Consider the following 23,321-nt stretch of genomic DNA (forward strand, 5'->3'; position numbering starts at 1 on the left):
TGGTTATCCAAACTTACATCTACATTTACTGATTCCCACCTTTCTACAAAGGAAAAACATAAAAACATCTGGCCAGCACAGACTGAGTAGGTGTGTCTGTGAAGACACTCACAGTGAGGAGATGCTGGATTGGAACTGCAGTTCAACATCGAGACTATAATTTGGTCTCTTGGGTTCCCAGTTTTAAAAGTGCCATAATTATCAGGATTTTAAAGGTGAACAATATGTTTCAAACCGTTATTTTGAAGGACCCCGTGAGTTTATTTTTCACTTCAGTGTTGAACATCAGGTTTGGATATCTTTGTAGAAGATAACCCTTAATTCAGATGCAAGGTTGAGAGCTCGGTGTAAACACAGAGTAAGGCTACAGCCCTCTGCTGAGAGTCTTACTCAATCAAATTTTGGTGCTAATAATTTCTTTCTAGGTTTTAACTCTTTGAAGCTTATTTATAGAATTTACCTTTACCTGTGAGTTTCTTTAGTTTTAGTTAATTTGGAAGCACTTTTTAAACATTACGTGAGTGTATTTTTATTACTCCAACACAGCTGAACATAGCTTGGCTTTGAATTTAGCAGACTTTATTTCATTGGAGATGCACATGAATGCCAGAGGAATGCACTGGGAATGCATCACATGTGGTTCTCCAGGATGGGTTGTGTATGGCAAGAACAGAAACGTGCGTTGGCTTCAAAGAAATCCTGTATTTTATCAACATAATCTGTAGAAGTTATCAGTCAGGGGCCTGCTGTTGGTTTAGGGCCAGTGGTCATCAGTCTAACAACCTTCTGACTGAGCTTGGGATTAAAAAGTCAAAAATCTGTGGTTCATTCAGCAAGTGGGACCCTCCATCTGAGCACACCGATGTCTGCAGTGACTCTTTGTTCTGTCCCAGTGGTCCCCAGCCCACGCTGGCCCTGAGATAATAACATCAAGCAAGGAATACACTGTCTTTTTTTCCCCTCACCTCTCCCCATCCTTTTTAACTCCTATGGCTGTGAGCAGCCTCAGAGGGTCCATAAGGTTAACAAATTGGGAATTTCAAACCCCTTTGTTTCAGCCTCCCCTGAAACACGCCTGTTGGCTTTGCTGCGGGGCCTTGAACCCAGGAATCCCTCCTGACCCACAGCCCCAAGGCCCCCCCAGCTCTCAGGGACAGCCTCAGCAGGGGACTGCCCCAGGGTGAGGAGCCCAGATCTTTGGGGATGAAACAAAATGTTTCAGATGTGATGAATTGGACATCTGTTTCATCAGAGGGAAAAAAAGGAAAAATTCATCAGCTCTAATGAGAGATGCAAAGATATTTTGGTATGTTGATAGGCTGCCTCCTGCTCCTCACAGCTGGAACAAACACGCTTCCTAATCTATTGGCCCCTAGGAACGATTTTTTTTCCCTGGGTAATATCTTCTCTTCGCATCAGATCACTGGAGTATCAGTAGCACACACTCAATGCTTTGCATTGTGCTCTTCAGCAGTTTTGGGTCACTGCCAGCCTCCAATTTACCTGCAAGTTCCCTTCTCTCTGGGATGTGGATCCATTCCATACTGGATGGCTTAAACATGATGTTGTCTTCCTGTGCAAGCTTTTATTTTTTATTCAGCAGCTGTACAAGGGCTAAAAGCATTTTGTTTCTCTGCTAACATGGTCAGGGGATCTGCTTTTACCTGGAGTTTATCCTGTAGGATTCACCTCCTCCAAATGCTTCCATACCCTCTAAATGTGGTGAACAGGCATGAGGGAAATGTTTTTTCTCACACTGAGAACATCTCAGGGTCACCCATCCACTGCAGTTGTCCGTAGCTCAGTGCTGATGGACACTCCTATGCGCTGGCTGTTCTATCAAGGGATTGATAAAACCCCCTTGAGATTTTTATTAGCAGCTTTGTGTGGACACTGAATGGTGCTGCAGCATGACCCTGGACCTGATCAGCTTTTCCCCTTTGGACATGTGTTGGTTTCATGCACAGATTCAGTTCTTGCAAACCGAGCTCTTCAATTCTTCGCGTAAAATTATTTTTCCTGTAAATACAATATTATTGATGAAGCCCTCTCTGGAAAGAATTTCCTCTCCAGCTCCTATTTACTCAATTCCCAGGTACAGTGTTATTCTAGGCTCAGATCTTTTGCTTTTATTTGTACTTTCCTCCTTGCAAGAGGTGGCAGGAGCCCAAGCTCTGCCTGAGCCATCTTGCGCACCACAGGCTGAAGGATGCTGTGAAAGATGTCTCTGCTTCTAACCCCAAGTGTGTGCTTTTCATCTGAAAGGCTGTGACCAGAGATGGTGCAAGCTCAGCTGGGATTTTAGCCAGGCACTTGCAGACCAACTTTTACAGCATTGCCTGAGAGGGGCCGAGTAGACATCTGCCTTTTCCTGGACATCCTTGTAGCTGCCCCAGCAGTGGCCTGTTTCCAAAGTGCTGTCACCCACGTTTATTCAATACTTGACATAGTAGAGGCTCTTCAGGAAGCTTCAGGATCCTGTCTGAAGCTTCTGATAAGAGCTTGTTGTGCTGTTGACACGGCTGCAGATCCTGTGACTCCCCATATTTCTTTTTTTAGAAGTAGCATTCCAGCTCTCTCTGGTTTTTTTTTTTTAAGCCTCCCTTTCATTAAATTGTGCTGATGACACAGAAAATCGTCAGCTGTCCATTCTTTCCCTAGACAGGGAATATATCTGTATGTATATATATGTACATATGTATGTATAATCAAGGCAAGGGGAGGAAAGGGTCAGGTGTTGCTATGAAAAGAGACTATTAATCTGTGACAGAACTGGTGCTATGGGACGTGAGAGCCTTCCCCTGCACAAAACAAGCCTTTAAAGGGAAGCTCACCAGCCCTTCTCCAGGGGACACCCGCTCCAAGTTTGTTGATTTGGTAATTTGTTCCCCTTATTTCTCAACTTTGATGATGGCTTTTCAACCAAATTTTCACTGATCTAAATGTAGCCCAGTCTCAACTAGTCTGGATTAAATTAGAAAGAAGATTTGTATGAAGTATTGCCTTGAATGCTTTACAAAGAGCTTGATGGCCAGGTCCTGGAAATTATCATAAATTTCTCAAAAATCCTGTGATGATTTATGCCAGCCAAGCACCTACCTATGTGCATCGAACATCTTTCACTCTTAATAGATGTATCCGAAAAGAAAGAAGTGGAAATTGAAGCAAGAGGAGAGATTAATCCCTTTCTCATCTGTTCTATTAAAATGATGTCCCTTGCAGACCCCACCTGGGTATCACTCTGGTCCATCCTGGGCATAGTTTCACCAGGGACCGTCAAGTCAACCAGCCTGCAGCAAATGAAACCAGCTCTGGTTTTATTCACTAACTTTCTCACTGACCAGGGGCATAGAGCTGAAGGAGTCCTCCTTTGGAGGTGCCTTTGGAGAACTGGTTTCTCTTTGCTCCATGCATGGACATCCAAGCACACACAAGTGGCTTCATCATCCCAAGGCTCCCACTGAGGAGGGGGTTGAAACAGCCACTCCTGACCCACAAATTGATCTTCATCTGTGGGCCCCACAAAGTATGAGAATGAGCAGAACAAGCCTCCCTTGGGTTCATTGGCCTGGTATGAGGCTCACACACACCAAGCAATGTGCAACAAGCAACATTTTATTTTTGTTCTGCCTGGCAGTCAGTTTCAACTCTTCAAAATTTTTCCTTTGCCACAGGAAGCATCGGAGGACTGTGCCTTGAGCACTATATACAATAAGAAAAGTTGGCTTAAATATTGAAGTATTAACATTTCCTTGGGTGTTCCTTATCTCTAGCATTTTTTAAGTTTTCTTCAGCAGTTATTTGATTGATTCTGAGATTTTTGTACTGCTTTGGACCTTTAAATCCTGCTAAGAAATCGCTGTGTCTGGTTTTTAAATCTTTGCAATCTGAACATTTCTCCTCACAGGCACAGGTGTGTGTGTACATACATGTGTGTACACAGAAAAATGGGGTTATGTGCCTCACTGGGAGTCAAACCTGGGAACAAGAGAGTAGCTCTTTCCTCTACAGCATTTAGAAATATTCCATGACCCCCTTCTGCCTTTTGCAGAGTGGATTTTGCTGCAAAACCAGCACTCAGAGAAGGGCTGTGGCCTCAGCATTGCCTTAGGGTCATTTCTCCTTTTCCACCCAGTTCAGCAGTTATGTTTTCAGTAAAGAATGGTGATGGACACAGGGTATCAATCACAGGAGCTCTGATGAACTTCCCAATAATAAAACAGGTAAAGTTCTGTGTTCCAACCAACATGGCTCAGGTAATTTGAGCATCAAGGCATACTGAGCTGATGATTAGCTGCTGCATGGTGCCACCAGGTCAAATAATGGGAGTATAAATTAGAAAAAACTCCACCTGGCCTGGTCAGAACTTTGTCATACAATTCAAGGTGCCGCCTGAGGTGGTAATCAGTGGTCACTGGTGACAAGGTGACTGGTGAGAAGAGGAAGGCAGCAAGAGCTCATGGTATGCCAGGGGCAGACTAAAGAAAAGTCAGGAATAAAAAAACCATACTTTCCAGATCAAAGAGATTACTGAGAGAGAAGGGCTGTTTTTTGCAGCAAAGAGTAGGTTTTCTTCATAAATGGGCCTGAATTGCACCATTATAGAGATGGAGGTGCATTTCTTCCCTTGGGAATCCATGGCTTGTTTGCTAGTGAGGGAAGAGAGATGCAATCTCCTTGGTCCTACCAGTAAATCTATCCCAGATAAAAGCAAATCTGAGTAAATTGGGTGAGGGTTTTGTTTGCTTTTGTGGGGTTGTTTTGTGTGGAAACATGTGCCTTGTTAGGTGGTGTCCATCCACATCACTGCAAGTGCTCCTGGAATCCAAAAGTGTTTACAGGGTAAATTTCAAACGAAGAAAAAATTCCAGTGTCCATTTTAAATTAAGAGACAACTTATGAGACAGATTTTCTGCTACATTTGACTTACCTGCTACAGTCTTGACAATTTTTTTTAAAAGCTGTCACCTCAGTACCGTTTCTTAAGTGATAGGAAAGAGGGACTATCCACTCATGTAGGAGTGCCACGAAGAGAGGATTGGGGCAATGGAGGAAAAGAGGCAATTGTACAAGTTATGGCTAAACAGATGATCCAAGCTGGCATCACTGGTGAAAAAGAAACTGAGATACAGCACGAAAGAATGAAATATGTAAAAGAAGAAAGGATAATGGCATCTGGAAAGTGAGGTTAAGAAGTATGACCTTGCTGAAAGATGGAAACAAAAGCAGTGTAAAGGTTATCTGGAGGGTTGGCACAGGACGGTGGGAAAAGTGATTTGTCACTTGGTTTTTGGGATGGGCAGACAGACGGGAGGCTGTGGTGAGGAAGGAGACACAGAAAGGGGCACACAGCAGACCAGGCTGGGCCTCAGAAGGGAGGTGGGGGGAAGGTGACAGGCGGTGCAGGTTGGGGGGAGGTGGGGATGGCTGCCAGCCCGCGTGGTGATGGGGTGGCAATGTCAGTGCTGGTACTGTCAGGGATGGCAGATGACAGGAGTAGGAAATGGGGAATATGGGAGAAGAAAGCACTCTCAGCCCCCACCACTGACACGGGAGGGGTGAGTTCAGCTTCCATCTCTCAGTGTAGTTCCTCAAAATCTGGGGCCATCTGGACACAGTCCTGTCCCTCCTACAAGCTGTCAGCAGCACCGAGGGATTGCTCTGGCAGCCAGGACTCCCTGGCACATCCAAGAGCCTCTGTGCTCATGGCCAGAAGGGCAGATGGCACCGGATCCACTACAGTGGCTTTGCACCACCTGGTGTCCCCTGTTCGGGGGAGTCCTGCAGAGCCAGGTGAGCCTGGCCCTGGGCACGCTCCTGTCACTCAGCCGGGTGCTGCAGAGCCACAGCGCCACGAAGGGACCCCTTAACACCTTGGAGGATGTGAGCCACGGTGTGAATGTTCGGGATGGCCACGTTTGGTGCTGGCTGGCTGTGTTGTGTCAGGCATCATGAGAGAAACAGCCTGAGATGGGTGACAAAGCAGGAGAGTGAGAACTCGGCTGACACAACGTCTGCAAAGGAACAGATACTTGCAGTGATCAGCGTCTTCAACTCATTTCCTCAGCACTTCCTCTGCCCATAAATTAAAATTTGGGCTGGTGTTTTGAGTTGCTCCTGCAATGGGTATGAGTAAGAGTTGCAGAAAGTATTGGCTGTTCCTGCTCATCCTCACCTGTACATCAGAGATTACTTTATTCAAGAAATGGAAAGCATTCTTCCTAAGAACAACACTGGTTTATTACAGCAAATCTGATAAGAGGGATCTTCAAAGTGAGTGCTTTGGGGTAAGAAAGGGATACGTGTTTTTTAACTTAGAGCTGCAGAAAATAATGCCAAGGATTGCAGCTCTTCATTCTACAAAAAACCAAGCCAAATCAAACCCGACAAACAAACACACAAAACTAAAAACTCATGCCAAAAATCAAGGCTCATAATAAGGACAGTATAAAATTTTGTATTGGAGGAGATGACATGGGAAGCAAGTGGTGACTGCGAATTGGTTAAAGGGTCAGCTCTCCCTGGCTGAGGAGGGCTGGCTGTTTCTCCTGTCACCCCAGGCATTGCCTCCTCATAGAGGTTGTTCCTGGGAGAGGGAAGAGGCTGTGGCTGACTTGTCCAACCCTCAGCTCTAACAAACTCTTCTGGAAGAGGATACCGTGAGACTTTTAGCTTGAATCCCATATGTGCATGTATTTCTTCTACTGGAAAATAAAAATGCTTAAAAATAAATGACATCTATTTCTGTTAAACTGTGAGACTTCTCCAATCTAGGTGTGACATTCTGGCCAAAACTTTTGAGGCAGAGATCCTCCCAGAAGAAAAACAAATTAACCCACAGTGAAGATATCCACAGAGTGAAACAGAAAGATAAATAGAAGGTTTGAACACAAGTTTTCTCTGCATGATAAATAGGTTCCTCAAGCATTGATTTATTAGTCATTCAGTAAAGTGGAGGAGAGAGAAAGAGAATAAAAAAGATTCTGGATTGATAAATTTGCAAATATTTTAAATTTATTTTATCACGCAACATGAAAACACATGCAATGAATTCATACATAAACAAATAATGAAATATCTATAAACACACAGATAAGTGTGGACACATAGTGCACTTGTAGAAAGCAGAGCCCAGTTTCCAAAATTGATCTCAGACCACTCTAGACTGCCCAGCTTTTCACTGGGACAGCAGGCACTGTATGATTACACACCCTTCTTTGGGGCTGCACTAACGTGACAATTTGGGAAGTACACGTAAAGGAGTGATCTGAAGTGTGTGACACCAGCCCCTGTGACGGCCTGCCCCAAACTCCCCTTTTAGACAGGGCGAGAAGATAAAACCCTGTAACACTGTAGCCTTGGCACCAGTGCTTTATAGAAAGCTCTCAGCGTGGTGGCTGTGGTTCAGGGGAGGGACACATTAGCTGCAAATGTCATTAAAGCAGCTACCAACTTAAAAATGCATAAAATGCAGAAGAAAGGGAGCCATATCAAAACCTGTTAGTGATGAAATTGGAAAGAGAAGCACTGTGTGCCCAGCTGGTTAAATCATGATGGAGGGCAAAATCAAGTGAAAAATAAACAGCAGATTTAGAAGCACACTTGATATATCTGTCAGACTGCAGGAGCTGGTGCCACTAAGGAAGAGATGTCTATAACCACGTCAAAGCTGCCCAGTTCTGTTCAGACCTATGCATAATATTTGTGCCTTGCAGGGTTTCAGCCACCCCCACTTGAGCAGTAAGCAAACAGTGACCCTGCTCTACCCTTGCTGTCCCTGCTGACAGAGAGGATTGGACTCAGATTCTCAGAAAGATTCATCTTCATAGAATCATGGTGCCGTAGAATCCTAGAATGGTTTGGGTTGGGAGGGACCATAAAGGTCATCTCTTTGCAACCCTCCTGCCACGGGTGGGGACACTTTGCACTATCCCAGGTTGCTCCAAGCCCCATCCAACCTGGTCTTGAACACTTCCAGGGAAGGGGCAGAAACAACTTCTCTATGCCAGGGCCTCACCACCCTGACGAGGAAGAATTTCTTTCTAATAGCTAATCTAAATCTACCCTCTTTCAGGTTAAAACCACTACCACTCATCCTATCACTACAATTCCTAATACCTTGAACATCTATATCCCCTCTAAGGATCTAGAGGCAGTTTTGCAATCAACAGAAAAAGTTTCAGGAGAATGGTATTTTTACCCATTAGGTGACTTCAGTGCTCAACATCCATTGATTTCAACACAGAAGAAGTTTTTAAACTTAAATAAAGTTTTATTTTCCTGATTAGCTCCTATGAACACAGCTTCTGGGTGCCCAGTCTCTCACAAAAAATCAAAGGAATCCTGCATGCAAAGCAAAAGCACAGTTGTCACTTTAGTTTACTCATGCTTGTCCCAGAAAATGAAAAGAGGCTCTTTCTCACTTTGTTTTTTTTTAATGCACTCGTGCAATACAGTTGTGTTTGGAGTTAAACTTCTTATTGTCATGTTGGAAACCCAAACTGTGAATGCAAATCTCCTGATGGCTTAGTACCAGACCTCTGAGTCTCATTGCAGAGACGTCTTTGAAAATTTGGCCTCATTTTGTAGTGACAAAGTGACAGATTCCTCTTGTAAGGAAATTCTAGTGAGCAGAGTGCCTGGAGGTTTGGCTAATTTGCTAGGATTACAATTTGGGTTTTAATGACAGTAGCTTAGTTTTCCCTCAAACCAGCCATCAAAATAGAGCCCTGCTTTTGGAGAAAACCAAATCCATAAAAATACAAAAGTATGGTTATCCCACCTGACTGATGTTCCAAATCTCCCAGCTAAGCCTGTGTTCCCCTTGTCACATTTCCTCTGCTAGAACCTGGGACTGGTTTTTAATGTTCTTGCATTGCTTTGAGCAGCCAGGATTCTTGGGAAACTCCCTTTCACCCTGTTTATTTCAGCAATTAATTGCGATTTCTCTCCCAGGCTGATCCCAAGCATATACCTTATCTTATCCTTTTAAGCTCTCCTTTAAGGACCTAGTGGGATGGGTGGGATGGTTCCCCTTCTCCCATCCTGAACTTGCGTTGCTCTGCCACAGGAAAGGGAAGCCTTGAGCCACAATCAAGTCCACCAATTCCTTCACTTGTTCAAAGACACCTTTTTGTGATAGAAATTCTCCTCAAGCCCTTGCCAATTAAGCTCAGTTTAATAACTCTGACCATTTATGTGACATATTTCACCTTGGAAGAGCTAATAAAACCACAAATTACTGTTCACAGTGCTCCCAAGAGGCAGATCATCATCATCACATTCTCACTCCTTTGATAGGGAAACTGAGGCAATTTGGTTTTTAGGACAAGAGAGTGGAGTCTTTGCCAAACTACCCAGGTGAGTTCAGTGCTGTGCAGTCTCCCATGTGGGACAAAAGTCTTCTTCTGCTGGGTATAATGGGAGAATCTCCTGTTTTTCAGGAAGATGCAAAGGTGAAAAGGGGGAGCCAGGCTGTGCAAATGATGTCTGTGTATCTTCCAATTCTCTGCTGGGCATTTGAACTTAAAATGCCAGCAACACTCTTCTCCCTTGTTCTCAAGAGGAAAGCTATATCTGGAGTAGGGCAGCATGCCTTAATTTGAGAAATTTAATGCCTTCGAAACACTACCAAAGCACTATTAGCAAATAAAAAAACCCCCAGAAGTCAAGGCAGGAGACCTGAGTATGTAGTTCAAACATCAAAGGAATATTACCTGTGCTTTCATCTCCCTTTCCTCTTGTGAGTCAAAGATACAACATATTACTGCATATTCTAAGCATTTTCTATTCTGAAAGCTTAAATGCCAGTGTAATTACCCCAATGGTAATTTCTGTTGTGCTCTTCCAGGCTGGTACTTCAGCAGAGTCGCCCAGTTTTCACTTGATTATCTCCATCTCTGCCTTTGATAGGTTTGTCTTCAATTCACTCTGGATTTGAACTGGTCCACATTCCCTGAAAATCTGCTTTGAATGCTGTCAAACGAGGTATGGTACTGTCTTTTGCGGGGCATTTTTGATGTCCTATTTTCACCTGGTTCCCCCATCCTCCTTCCCGAGTGCAGGATCACCTGGTTGCACCTAGACCCACATTTCAGAGCAATCTGTAGTGTAACTACCTGGAACAGAACATAACTTTTACCTTTTTCTTTTTTTTCCCATCTTTCTTTCTTTAGAATGAACTTTGCAGTTGAGGATTATTGACAAATCTGCTTGAAAAAGATGCGTGAAGAACATCCTTTATGGTCCATCTTGTGGTAAAACGTGGGTATTTCTTTGCTCATTTGAATGTCAGTGGATTATTTATGCTGGTGCAATGTTTTCAAGAGATAAAATACTCCCCACTGTGCTACATGCAAATCTCTGCAATGTAAACATAAATAGTTGTTGCACATGCATAACCAAAGACATTTTTTATAATTATTGTTGGATAGTTCAGTCCTCTAATAGCATCATCTGGTGTAAATCAGTGTAGCTCTACTGAAGCCTGCAAAGCCCCTACCAATTTGTACCAGATGGGGCTCAAACTCTTCACTCTAAGTTTAGTCCTTGAAAAAAAAAAGAGAGAGAAAAAACCTGGTAGTCCTTGAAAATGAAGTTCTTTGTTCTTTCATGGGAAGCTGGTAGGGCAAGAGTGGCAGGGAATTTTCTTGATCCATACTCAGCCGCTATCTAGGGAGAACATTTCTGCCATGAGGGAAAGCAGGAGGTTCTGTGCCAAGTGAGTTCTTGGCCTCTCTGCTCAAACTACTGCAAAGATTTGCCAGATAATGTCATTTATAATGTGAACTCATCTCTGCCAAGATTTGGACCAAGACCACCAGCTCTTTAGCACGGGCCAGCAGACACTGCCAGATGCTAAGAATTTTCAGTCGTTCACAACCTGTGCTGCATTTTTAGACACCTAAAGGTAAAGGACTGGAAATCTGGTTTTCTGTCCCCAGAGCGATCTTGTTTCACTGTCATTCAGCATTATCTTTTCTCCAACATTATTCACAGCACAAAGAACTTTGTAAAGCTACTTTGACACCTGATTTGACTCCAGCTGAAGAAAACAACCTCAATCTCATCCTTCTGGTGCTGTGTAGAAAACTGTGCTCTGAGTTAATATAAAACACAACAATCAGTAGCATCTATTTTCACATATTAATTTAGACTACATTACCCAAATAGGTACTAGTGGAAGCTGCCCATGCGGATTTTAATGCTATAAATACACATTTATTTCCAAATCATCAACAGTGTATTAACTGCTGTACACAGTGTTTTATCAACAGACACAAAGTTAACTTTGCTTGCATAAAAAGAGGTGGAAAATTAAGAGTTTGCTCCCCTTCCTTTGAATACTGATAGCAAAAATATCCACTAAATACTGAATATTACCTATTAATAATAGACTGGAGGAGAGAGTTTTGACAGAAGTGAAGAATACACACATACACACACTATATATGTACCCACCTTTCAAACAACTAAAAGTCTGCATTACTGTGATCAGCTCTTTCAGGTTTACCTGTCGGATTTTTTCCCCTGTGTTCTCCATTTTTCGACAAGATCCTCCAAAAGAGTTGCTGTTTTTCTTGTGTAGGCTTGACATGGACATAAACTTTTTTGCAAGAAGCCTGAGCTACTGCTAGCAGCTCCTGAAGAGCTCCAAGTCCGACGTGGGTTTAATTTGTGGTGAGTGCCATGGCAGAACTGTCTAACAATATAAGTCTGTTGGACATGTCGTCTGGGCTGTCACGTTCAATTTGCACATGACCTCCTGGCCAAAAAATGGGAAAGAAGTGGTAGAATGTGGGACTGAAAGCTTATATTATTGCTTTGACAGCTTCACTCATCTAGAAGTAATGCAAAATGCAATTTATATTTATACTCTCTGACCTTCTGTACAGAGAGTGAAACTATCTAATGATGGGCCATGGTAGCAGAGAAAGAAACAGATCTCAATACAGCTGGAATTTGTCTACATTTTTTGCTTTTCAACCATTCAATTACAGTCAAAAGATAAATGAAACATGAAGAGTGCCTTGGTTAGGTAGTGACACAATTATTTTATAGTGAGTAGGTTCTGGCTTTGAGCCTTGGCAAAGGTTGCCATGCACGCCTTGTTTCACTAGATACAGATAATCTGCCTGCTCCCACCGGACAAATCCCCTCTGCTTGGAGGTGTGTCCTTCTGCCCATCACAGGAGGAGAAGAAAGACACCAGCAACTCAGTACCACTCTTCCCCTGCATTTCAATATCCTCCAGAAAGGCTGATGCTCTAATCCTATTAACCACGATAAATCAAGTCAGGCCCAATTGTAAACGGGACGTGAAGCATTTCTGTGGAAAATAGGCAGAAAGGAAGAATGTGCCACGTTCTTCTCATCTGAGGAGCAGCACATGGGTTTGTGTCCTCCCAGGGAAAAGAAATAAATCCATCAGCCTTTGATTCTGACAGGATCCACCAGGTAACACCTGAAGATCCTTAACAACACATCTCAGAGCTGATATCGTACTGCCACAGCTCAGCATCCTTCAGAGGGGTTGACTGCAGCCACGACTGTTCAGAGCAGCACAATTTGGCTCAAAAATTCAGCCTCCAGCTGCACCTGTTTCTCCCTTCTCATTCAAACAAGACACAGGATTTTCAGGGAAAGTTACTTGCAGGAACGAGCATTAAGGGAAGATAGCAAACACAGAAAACAGAAGTGTGGGATTTATGCATCTCAGTGTATTTCGGACAGCTGCATCAGTTTGAACTCATCTCTTCACTCCATTGATCCATCCTGCTTTAAATAGGAGTCGATCCAAAGTCCACTGACCTTAGTAGTGAGAGTTTCATAAATGGTTGGCGGCTATGAAACAGGTTTAGAAATTAGGTGTTCATATAAACCAGTCACTCCTTTTCTGTTATAATTGTTTTGTTCTGGTTTGCCATGTTTTGCTCTTGTACAGTGAACTAATAAAAAAAAAAATCATTGGATGAAGATTTCAACTGATATCCAATTTTCTCTATGGAATTCTTTTTTAAAAAGATATATGTTGACAATAATAAACCGTGAAACTGATGGTCACTATACAGTTAATATGTCAGAAAAGAATAAAAATGTGGAAACAGAGACTATGAGAAGGTCATGTTTCATAAATAAATACGAAGAGATGAGATAACTAAGACAAAGTAGTTCAGTGATGAGAGACTGAGTGAAGATTAATATGTAATTCATCTTTCTTTTGGTTTGTTTCTCAGTGAGAAAGAGCAGTTTGTCCAAACTGTTAGTTATCCTACAGGTTAAAAAATTCTTGCTTCTGCACCTTTTGGAGCAGAATATGATTATTTTTATTAAATTATCAGTAAACTTGGTATCTAGCTGATTTTGTAGCTTCTTCCCCTGGTCCCTGCAGGCTGGTGCACACTCCTGGCTTTCCAGAGTGTAATATTTCAGCCCATAGGTTTAAGCCATGGGCCACACGTGAGGACTGGGACCCCTGGGGTGACTCCCTGGAGGCGAGGGGCAGCTCTGAGGGTGACCACAGCTGTGTGAGGGGCACTTTGCAGCATGAACCTCGCAGTTGGTGCTCATGGTTTAATGAATACCCACCTCCCCGGGGCTCCTCCAGCCACAGAGCACTGCAGCCTGACTGGGGGGATCTAACCAGGGGATCTGCTTCCCTTTTGTTCTTTTTTTCCCAAGTGGACAGCTAGAATAGAAAACATGAGTTAAAACTCCCCAGACAAAAAACTCCCCAGATCAAAAAACTTGTCTAGGTCTAACTTCTGGTAGCACTACAGGCTTTGTCCTTGGCAGAAGGAGGAAAGGGATGAGGCCTCTGATTTGGGTGGAAGGGAGAGGAACGCCCCCAGGTAATTGCAAGGTTGCTTTTGCAACCTCTTGCCCAGCAGCTGGTACAGCAAGCAGTGTGTCCTCTCACACACTCCACGGATCTTTTCCAGCTGAGTCACCAAATCAGGAAAAAATGGAGCAGTTGAGCTGGCATTTTAGAGGACTGATTTGGAGGGGGGTGGGAGGAAGAAATTCCCCTCCTTTGTCTGTACCTTTTTTTTTTTCACCAAGCTGCTGGAGTGAAGCAGTTAATAGTGATTTTTTTTCCCATCATTTTTAATCCACAACCCTGCCCTGTACCTGCCCTTATAATCCCCTAGCATGTGCTGGTGACATCACACGGCCATCAGCTCCCAGCTCCATCCCTGTGACTGTCATTAACTGTTGCAAGCAAATGAAAAATGACTGGGAGACTCGGTGGCTCCCACCAGTGACCTTGGGTATTATTAGAATGACCTCGCTTTGGCTGGACCATAAAAAAAAAAGAAAAACCTTTCTTGATATCATCGCTGGGGCTGACTGAGGCTGTTTGCAGCGAGGAGCGGGGAAAGGAGTGGAGAAAACCATTAAAGAGAGCAAAGTAAATGTTATGCAAAGATGCAGTGGCCATAAATACTTGATCAGAGGCTCAGCCCCAGCAGCAGCCCCACAGCCTGACCCCTTGCCAGGACATGCTGGGCAATGCTGGGGTTACAGAGCACCTTGCTGGGAGTGTTTTTTAACCAATCTCCTCTTTGTTATTTGTTTGCTTGGGCTTTAAAGGAAAATAAATCGTGTGTAACCACTTAAGGGCTTATTGGCCTCTCGCACCTTATATTCTGACATGCCTTTCTGGTCCTACACACAACCCTGTCAGCAGAGGAGGGAGCAGACTGGGCAGGATGAACATTTTTTTGTGCAGTACAACACAAGGAAAATGTGTGTTTATGTCTCCATGTACATACACCTCCTCTGTGTGCAAACACACGTGTACGTTATATGTTTATTAATGTACACATGTATAGAAGCATAAATACATACACAGCACTTATAGATGTTCATATTTATGGTCGTGCAATACTCTCAATGCACAAGAATGAGGACGTAAAAGGAACAAATATTCATTGCAGGTGTCTGATATTGCCTACTATATAATATATAATAGAATATATATCTGTATCATATTGTGGTCGTTTTTCTTCCAGTGTACTCTAGACATATTAGCAATAAAGATAAAGAACAAAAATAAGAGTCAGAATTAATAAGAATGAGAATTACAATGACAATGAGAATAAGAATAAAAAAGAATAATTCACGTATCCGTGCTGGGCCATGGATGTTCTGCTGTTTAGTGCCCTCCCTGGCAGGGACCTGCAGGCTCCCCCAGGGCAGGGGCTGCCCAGGACCCCCAGCTCTGCTCCCAGTGTGGTGCTGGGTGACCACGACATGCTGCAATGCCCTACCCGGGGGGCTGGGTGGGGACCGGCTGCCCTCGGGGTGCCTCGTTGTGAAGTAGTTAAAGCCCTGGAGGCGCACAAAAGCAATCCTCCCGCCGCTGTCTTGCCTGGCTTCTCCGCTGTCAGCTGGAAATGGATCTGATGCCCTCTGGACTTTAACTCCCAACGAAAAGGGCATTTTATTACAGGTTATGACAAGTTGCAGAGAGACTCGGAGAACTCAATAAGAAGAAACAGCAAGTGGAATCAAGGGGCAGGAGGGGGGATGCTGCAGATGTTTGGCAGGCAGAAGGAAGATGAGTTCAGACGGGAGGTGCGAGCAGGGACGCTGCTGCTGCCGGCGGGAGCGCAGCGCATCCTCCGCCGGGCAGGGACTCCGCGAAGCGGGGCGCGGGCTGCCCGGCAGAGCCCCGCTACCAGCGCCAGCTCCTCATCGGGGAACAAGGAGCAGGGAGCACCAAACCTCCTTTCCCTCCCCTATTAAATCGGTGCTTTCTGCGTGCCTAGAGAGCTTCTGTCCCTTTGCGCCGCGCAGGACATGCTGTGTGCGACTGAGGCGGGAGGGACCGGCTGCAGGTGGCTTCCCCACCCAAGCCCTCCGTCTCTCTCCTGTTTTGGGGCCAGGAGGGCATCTCTGCCGGGCTGCAGGGCGGTGGTATCGCCCCGCCGTGCCAGGCGGAGTGGGCAGGGAGCGGCGCTCCGCCGGGCCGCGCTCACCCCGCGGCTCTCGCATCCCGCTCCTTGGACCTGTCACGTATCTAGAAGGATGCCAAGGACTTTATGGAGTCTGTCAAGCACTCAGTACTTCTGTCTTTAGTGGCATCCTCATAGACAAACTTTGCAGGTGTTAAAAAAATATGCCGGAAAATACTAATACTAATACTAATAAAAAAACCTCAACAAGCTTAACAGCTGCTCAGGGACACTGCAAACCATCTGATTTTGCAGGATAGGGCTACCATCCTAATTCTCCCTGGCAGCTTTTCAAGTGCGTTTCATCGCTGGTTGCCAATGGAGAATGGCTCTGTCTCTCCCTTCGAGCCCTGCTCGGCGCCTGCCGGGTGTCTCTGGGAGCGGTTTGGCACCGGGAAAATCAGCTCCCATCTCGGGAGCTGGGAAAAAAAAAAAAAAAAAAAAAAAAAAAAAAAAAAAAAAAAAAAAAAAGAGTGCTGGTGTCTGGAAAAGAAATAATAATAATTTTTTAAAAAAACTTTTGAAGTGTCAGACTGCAAATTTAAGAGTTTCAGCCGGGATAATGTTGTGCCTTATGGCAGGTGAGCACTGCGCGGGGAGCCCCTCACCCTCCTCGAGGAAGGGAGAAACGCGACAATCGCAGACAGTTTGGGGACACTCGTGTGCTTTAAGAGCCCAAGGGTGACCTCTGTGCCAGCCTGTCACCCCTGTGCAAGCCATGAGGCACACAGGGTTTCATCGGGAGGGCTGAAGGCAGAAATCAAAGCACGAAGCACTTCTGCATCCCTTCCCAAAGGATGCTCCCCCAGCCCTCTCCAGCCGGCCGGGCGACTGTCAGCTTGTTATTTCTCTTTGGCTCATGGGTCTTGTTTCGGGTTTATATTTATTTTTGAAGTGTTGAAGCCCCAGTAACACAAGGGGTTTTCTCGGAAGGAAAAACAAACCCCAGCGAAATCCCAGAGCAATCTTCACCGCAAAGCAGAGCTGGCTGTTTCTGGAAATGATGCTTGCAGAAAGGGTGAAAGTCATGAGCCTCTAACCAAAAATGTAACAAACCCTGGCCAGTATCACAAGGGCAAACTTCCCATGGGCCTCAGGGTTTGCTGTTATTCTTACTCAGACTGATAAGTCCTTTTGCTAAATCCCTCAAAGTTGCTTGCTCTTCCCTTTCATGTATAAAGTTACCAAAATCTGACAGATAAGACAGATTTACTGTTTCTGGATAAGACTTACGGCCACACATAAGAGACCACACTGCAAAAGATCAGTTAAAATGTGTTGCTGCTTCAATGAAAGACTGTTGAAAAAAAAGTGGTTTTACTTTAAACGATAGCATGAGGAAAATAATAATAATATAGTAAGAGGGGAAAAGAGGCAGCTCCCAGAAGAATAAAGACACTTTCTGCTCTGCTGTCACTCGTGTGTTCACCTGTATCTGCACTTTCCAGAGCAGGCAGTGTGGCTCAGGGAACTGCTTTTCTTCTCCTTTTCTTCTATTTTATTTCAAAATGCAGCTGACACCTTCACAGGTACATGACATTATCCGCACTCACACTCGAAGATAGGGCTGGGGAATGTGGTGGAAGAATGTGTCAAGGATGAGGCAGGAAAGTGGAAATCTAGAAAATCTTGGAAGTTTTTCTAAAAGCCGTCTGAAAAGACAAATTAGTGAGGATTCCTGGGATTATAACATATAATTTTTGAACTCTTTTCGGAGACCTTTATCATTTAAGGAAGGGTGACTAATTTCCTAAGAGTCAACTACTTGTTTGTTCCCCTCCAGTGACAAGTTTTTGCCTACATTTGCAGTCGCTGGTGTTTTGTTGCGCCGCTGCTTTAGGGGAGGAGAGCCCAAACTCAACTTCCTCACCTCACTGCTAAATCTCAGCTTTGCTTTGGTTATCCAAAACTGTTTGAATTTCAGCCAGCGAGTCCTGAAACTTTTACAAATCTGAGCAGAGAAATATCCCGTGCAAAAATGTATTAGCACTCAGGGAGGCAAATCACAGCACGGTGAGTAAAATAAAAATTAAATAAAATAAAGTACGGGTTCTCGCTGAGGCTTATTTGCAATTTACCTGTTTTACATTTTGTTTTTAGTTTTTATACCAGTAAAAGAATCGAAAGGACGAGCAACAGCTTTTAAGGTAAATAGGAGAGGAGAATGAGGGATCCTAGGAAGAGGAAAGCCAGGCAGGAGTGCAGCTGCTGGAAACCAGGAGTTCCTTTGCTCAGTCTCTGAGACATGGGCGAGAAGACACAACTCTGGAGCCAGGCAGCAGGAATTGCCCCTCTGCCAAAGGCAGAGAGGGCATCGCCCTTCCCTGGGTCCTCCCAGCCCTTGGATAATAAACTCAAGTGTCTGCTTGTCTCAGCCCTGCCCATCTTCTTTAGCCAACTTGACAAAGTGAAAGAAATATGACATGTGAATTATTAAAGAGGAGGCAGTTGACTCCTAACCTCTGTTGCTTTTTCTCAGAACCCATTACCTGAGAATTTATCTTGCAGGAATTACAGTGTCTGAAAGCTTCGGGAGGAGCAGCGAGGAGGGAGGGGAGGGTTTGAATAAGAGTTTTGAAGAAATACCACTGAAAAGCACCAGGTTTCACCTTAGCATTTGCACCACTCAAGAGGTGGATAACGTGTTAGAGAAAACAAGCCATTCCTCCTTAGAAGTGGATCAGGTCGCCACAGGGAGCCAGGGAATAAAATCCGGACTGAATTTAAAACGGCTATCACCACTTAAATACCTTTAAAAAGTAGAAAGGGGGAAATGGAGAGGTTTAGCGTGCTTAAAGTTTGTCCTTTAGCCCCGTTCTTAAAGTTAACGAGGGCTCTTGGTAAATAATCTCCCCATCCGCCCTGGGTGAAGAGGGGCTCTGCAGTGTGTCCTGCTCATCCCCCGGCACCCAGAGACGGGATTTAGTTCCCTGCCAGGGATGCAGCGCCCGGAATCTCGGGGGGAAAAAGCACAAACTCTAGGTACAGGCTCCAAAGTTTAGAGGTTCTGCCATAACCTTCCCTACAAAAGTTTGACAGTGTGGTGGGACTGGCGGGTAACTCAGGCCGAGCAAATTATTGGCTGATTTTTCTCCAGGAATTCGTAGCAGAGGGACAGATTGAATGGCACGGATATTGATTTTCCTTTTTTTTTTCTTCCCCCGCCCCCCCCCCCGAAAAAAAAAAAAATATTGTATTTAGGAAGGGGAAAAACACTTTGGGAGAGAAGAAGACGGGGGTGATTTTTCCGGTCCTTTGGGCATAGATTTATATCTACCGCTGCCAAGCCTAAGGTAATAATTGAATCTCTCCCAAATCTTGGTGATAGAGCAGTCAGAAATGACTCCATCTGACAGCAGAGCCATGAGGCAAGTGATGGATACTATTGTCCAAGCCTGACCCTCCATTAACACCACCTATCAGCATCTGTATTCTGTCACCAATTCCCATGCCGGAGCCAAGAGGGGTGACTCTAATATTCTGAGCACATTGAAGGCTTCCATGCTGAGTTCAACCCTGCATCAACTAAATGGGTGGAGAGGATGACCTAAACCTTGCTCTCTCTATCTCCACTCGCCTTATTACCCCACTCCAAGCCCATTGTTTTGCAGGTGCCTGCAATTTGCTCCTTATCTCCTCACTGTTTATGAGGGCTCCTTTTTATTAATACAAAGGGAGAAATGTTATTAATATTAATTAACAAAATAAAAAATGAAGCAGTTTTGGGAATCCACCAAATGAATAATCTCATCCCCTAATTGGAGATGAAGTGGTGGTGGGGGGAAGGAGGTGTAAGAGAAACAGATGACCTACTGGGTGACAGGCACAGGTTGGAAGGGTGACATTTTATTGTAAGCCTCCCTATGAAAGGAAGAAAAGGAAAGGACCAGTCAATTTAATGCAGGGACCAAGAGTGCAAGAGTGTTGCTAAGAGACAGAGATGCTGCTAAAGTTCTGTGAGAAGCTGTACCCTGACCTTATGCAAATGGAGGCTTCCAACTCTTTGTGGAAAGGCTGCAAATTCCACCCACTGTGTCACCAATACCTGGCATCGAGCCTTTTATTCAAATGTTCTCTAAAAACACACACGCAGAGGATGTGACAAAGCATGACACATTTAGGGCTGGAAGGGGGGGACGCGAAGGGGGGCAGCAGGGAGGGGGAAGGACGGATCTCATGGTGGAAATGTCACCCATCCGTACCTCCCAGCGCCTGTCATCTTCCCGAGCTGAGAGACTAACCTAAGGGTTCCTAAATTACCTAAATCCAGATCTATTAGGAGTCATAAATAGCATCTATTCCTTGTGCGTGGGAGAAGCTTTGGGAAAACAGAGGAGCCACCACGATCTGCTGGCTAACAGATCTCTATACCTACATCTGCAGCACCTGTAGTCGGCCAGGGACTTCCTTCTGGATATGATTCCTTCCCATGGTCAAAATAAGACAGAGAAAACCCCTAGGTTATCCATTCGCCAGGGCCCAGAGCTATGGGAAAGCGGTAAATCTGGGGGAGCAGGGAGGTGGGAACACTCCCAGTTCAAACACAACCTTCACCAAGGATTCAAGGTGAAGAGAGCGACACTAGAGCTGTTTTTTCTCACTGCAATCAGCAGAGAGTAAATACCCGGGTAAATCAATACAGCTCCCCTCCTAACAGAAAACAAGGCTGGGGTTTTTTTAATGGAATCTAAGTTCCAGACGGGCATCAGAGTAATTGAAGAGTTATCCGGGAGAAAAAAAATCTAAAAACCCAGTTATGCCAACTTTCTTCCTAATATAATAAACACCTGTGGATGCTGCACGCGGGGCTCCCCAAAGCCCCCAGACTTTTCTCTCCCTGCACCTTCCTCACACACAAATGACAAGTTTATATTTTGCCACGAACGTGCAGATTTGCAATGCAGCGAAAGGAAGGGCTGGTTTTGCTCAGAATGATAAATAATAATAATAAAAAAGAGCAGAATGACCTGGGCATCTCCCTCGAAAGGGAGCGAGATAAAGTGCTCCAGGACAAGCTCATCCTGCTGGGCTGAGCTTGCGGTGGTTAAATTCGATACCTCTCTGTTTTCCACGCGATCTGGAAATTATCGGTTTACTTTCATTTCAGTTGATCGTCGGGGCACTTTTGGGACGCCGGAGGCCAATTTTCCTTTCACAAGAGATAGGGTTTCTCTATCCGCCCCGAGCAGGAACTGAAAAGTGACTCAGCTGCGGTCTGCAAAGTAAGGGGATGCCAGATTACTCATCTTTGAGACACTCAGGGTTTGCTTGGACTTTAAACCGTCTCAGAAAGTCGATCTGGGAGAAGCAGTCAAAAAACTTTAAACCCCTCTGTCACCATCGGACCCACCTGATTCTCCTCGGCCCCATCCCTCACTGCTTTGGGCATTTCCTGCCCTCAGGATGCCCCAGACCAGATGGAAAACGTGACCCTTCACAAGTAAATGACTCAGCCCCGTGGGTGGAGGTGGCACTGAGAGGGCCACACTGCTTCCTGCAGTGACACAAGGGCTCCGGGGCTGCTCCCCGCGCAGCCCTACTCCGCCCCGCGTGCCCCGCGCATCCCCCCGCACCCCCGCGGGGCCAGGGCTGCAGGTCCCCTCTGCGCCAGGTGGACACAGCAAATGAAGTTACCCGTGCAAATTGCCCGGTATATATATATTTTTTTTAATAATAAGAATTTTCATAATGTGTACAATACTATTAATATTTCATATTAGCAGTGCGTGTATGGTGAACTTTGTAATGGGAAATTCAATCGCCGCTGTAAATATTAATAGAATATGAAATGAAGCCACAGCTTCCATGTAGCACTGACAGTAAAACGGAGTGAACATGTGGTGGCCCTGGGGCAAGATAGGCCTTTCCTCTTGTCTCTCTTGCTTTATTACATTAGCCAGAGACTCTCTTTACAGTCCTGGGCTCAGAAGCTGAAGTTCACAGGTCAGCCATGACAAATGTCCCCACGTCTCGCCAAACAAGACCCCCTGGCCTTGCCATTACATCTGCCCAACAAGCCCCTGGAGAGTGCTTAAGGGTGGCTGGTGCAGGTAAAGAGCTTTTTAGCGCAACTTTCCGAACACATCCGAGGCGCGGAGACGCCCGCAGCTCCTCCAGGGCTGGCTGCGGGGACCCTGCCGTCCCCCCGGCTCTGGGCAGAGCCTCCCCCCGTGACCGCGCCCACCGTGGGTGCCCTGTCCCCACGAGCTGTGATTTCCCGGCCATTTCCTTCCCCTCCGAGGTTCCCCGGCGGCACCCGCAAGGGTCGGGGCATCCCCGGGACGCCCACCCGCGACAGGGCGGCCTCACGGCGGGCGTGGGGTTCTCCAGAGGCGAAGGAGAGCACCGGGAGTCAAACGCCTTTTTGGTTCCTCAGCTCCGTATTTTTTGGCTGACATAGCCCCGGACCGACAGCCTCCCAGGCTACTGGGGTTTTTCCAGTCTTTCCCCTATTTCCAGGATTTTTCTTGTATAAACATCACTTCCAACCGCTTCCTTTTTACAGCGGGCATTAATCTCCATTTGTTAGGGGAAACCTTGTCAGAATTTCCTCCCGCTTTTCCCCACGGAGGTTTGGGCTGCCCAGTGATTTATGCCGTGTCTCCCCGGGGCTCGGTGCTGACTTTTCCCGTGCTTTGAGGAGCTTCAGGTGGGAGGAGAGGGCGCTGAACCCCGCACTGCTGCCGCCAGCCCCGCAAACGTGCCGGGGGCTTTGCAGCCCGCAGGGAGAGCCCGCAGAATCGGGGTCTGTCGGAAAGGGGGGTAGAGGTAGGGAAGTGGGACAAGGCACCGCGAAGACAATTCAAAAGGGACCCTTAAGTGAGCGGAAAGCGGGAAGTTAACAAACGGGCGATAATCCCAAAGCCTACTCGGGCGACAGCTCTTTTTATCTCAGTAGGCAAAACTTCTCACCTGAGAGGGGAAAAACACATTGCACCCCTAGAACCCCATCCCTTCCTACATTAAAAATAAAAAAATCCAACCAAAAGTCCTGTGATCAGCCCCTACCAACAACTTTTATTTCAACAAATACCCGGGAGAACTGATTTCTATTAAAAAAATTTAATATTTTGGTATTTCTCTGACAACCTCTCTTTAAAAAAATCTAAGCACGCGTGTCTGCTGCTTCTCCAGCCGCTCCAGCTGTCCGGCAGCTGTGAGAGATGCCGAGCTGGGAAGGAAGAACCCCCGGTCGCTTCCTCCTTGGCGGGGCTCGTCCCTAATTGCATGCCAAGAAGAAACAGTTCTCGGGAGCCTTTTAGCCACCCGGGTTGTGAAATCATGAATGAAAAGGATTTATTTCCTAATGCGCAGCCAGGAACCAACTCCGGCCACTTCTACATTGACTTGTTCTTTTAACAG

The 23,321-nt window shown here is 45.5% G+C and overlaps 2 long non-coding RNA genes across 3 annotated transcripts in view; one reads left to right on the forward strand and one right to left on the reverse strand.

Moving 5' to 3' along the window:
* The window catches only part of LOC121669876, a 32,951-nt gene extending 19,844 nt beyond the window's left edge, over window positions 1–13,107 (forward strand). Inside the window, exons 2-4 of one of the 2 annotated variants that reach the window (XR_006017919.1) lie at window positions 9,913–9,987; window positions 10,176–10,263; window positions 11,498–13,107. This is a non-coding gene — a long non-coding RNA (uncharacterized LOC121669876). Of the gene's footprint in view, window positions 1–5,443; window positions 9,988–10,175; window positions 10,264–11,497 lie in introns of those variants that run through there. The other variant, XR_006017918.1, reaches the window with a different exon arrangement.
* Window positions 9,795–11,544, reverse strand: LOC121669877. The gene is made up of 2 exons (XR_006017920.1): window positions 11,461–11,544; window positions 9,795–10,362 (listed from the first exon to the last, which is right to left on the reverse strand). It is a non-coding gene; the product is annotated as an uncharacterized LOC121669877 (long non-coding RNA).
* Window positions 13,108–23,321: the final 10,214 nt, after the last annotated feature.

Source organism: Corvus kubaryi, unplaced genomic scaffold (genome assembly GCF_017639235.1).
Source record: "Corvus kubaryi isolate FWS band 111438036 unplaced genomic scaffold, C.kubaryi_AGA036_p1.0 37394, whole genome shotgun sequence".
Classification (NCBI taxonomy): domain Eukaryota; kingdom Metazoa; phylum Chordata; class Aves; order Passeriformes; family Corvidae; genus Corvus; species Corvus kubaryi.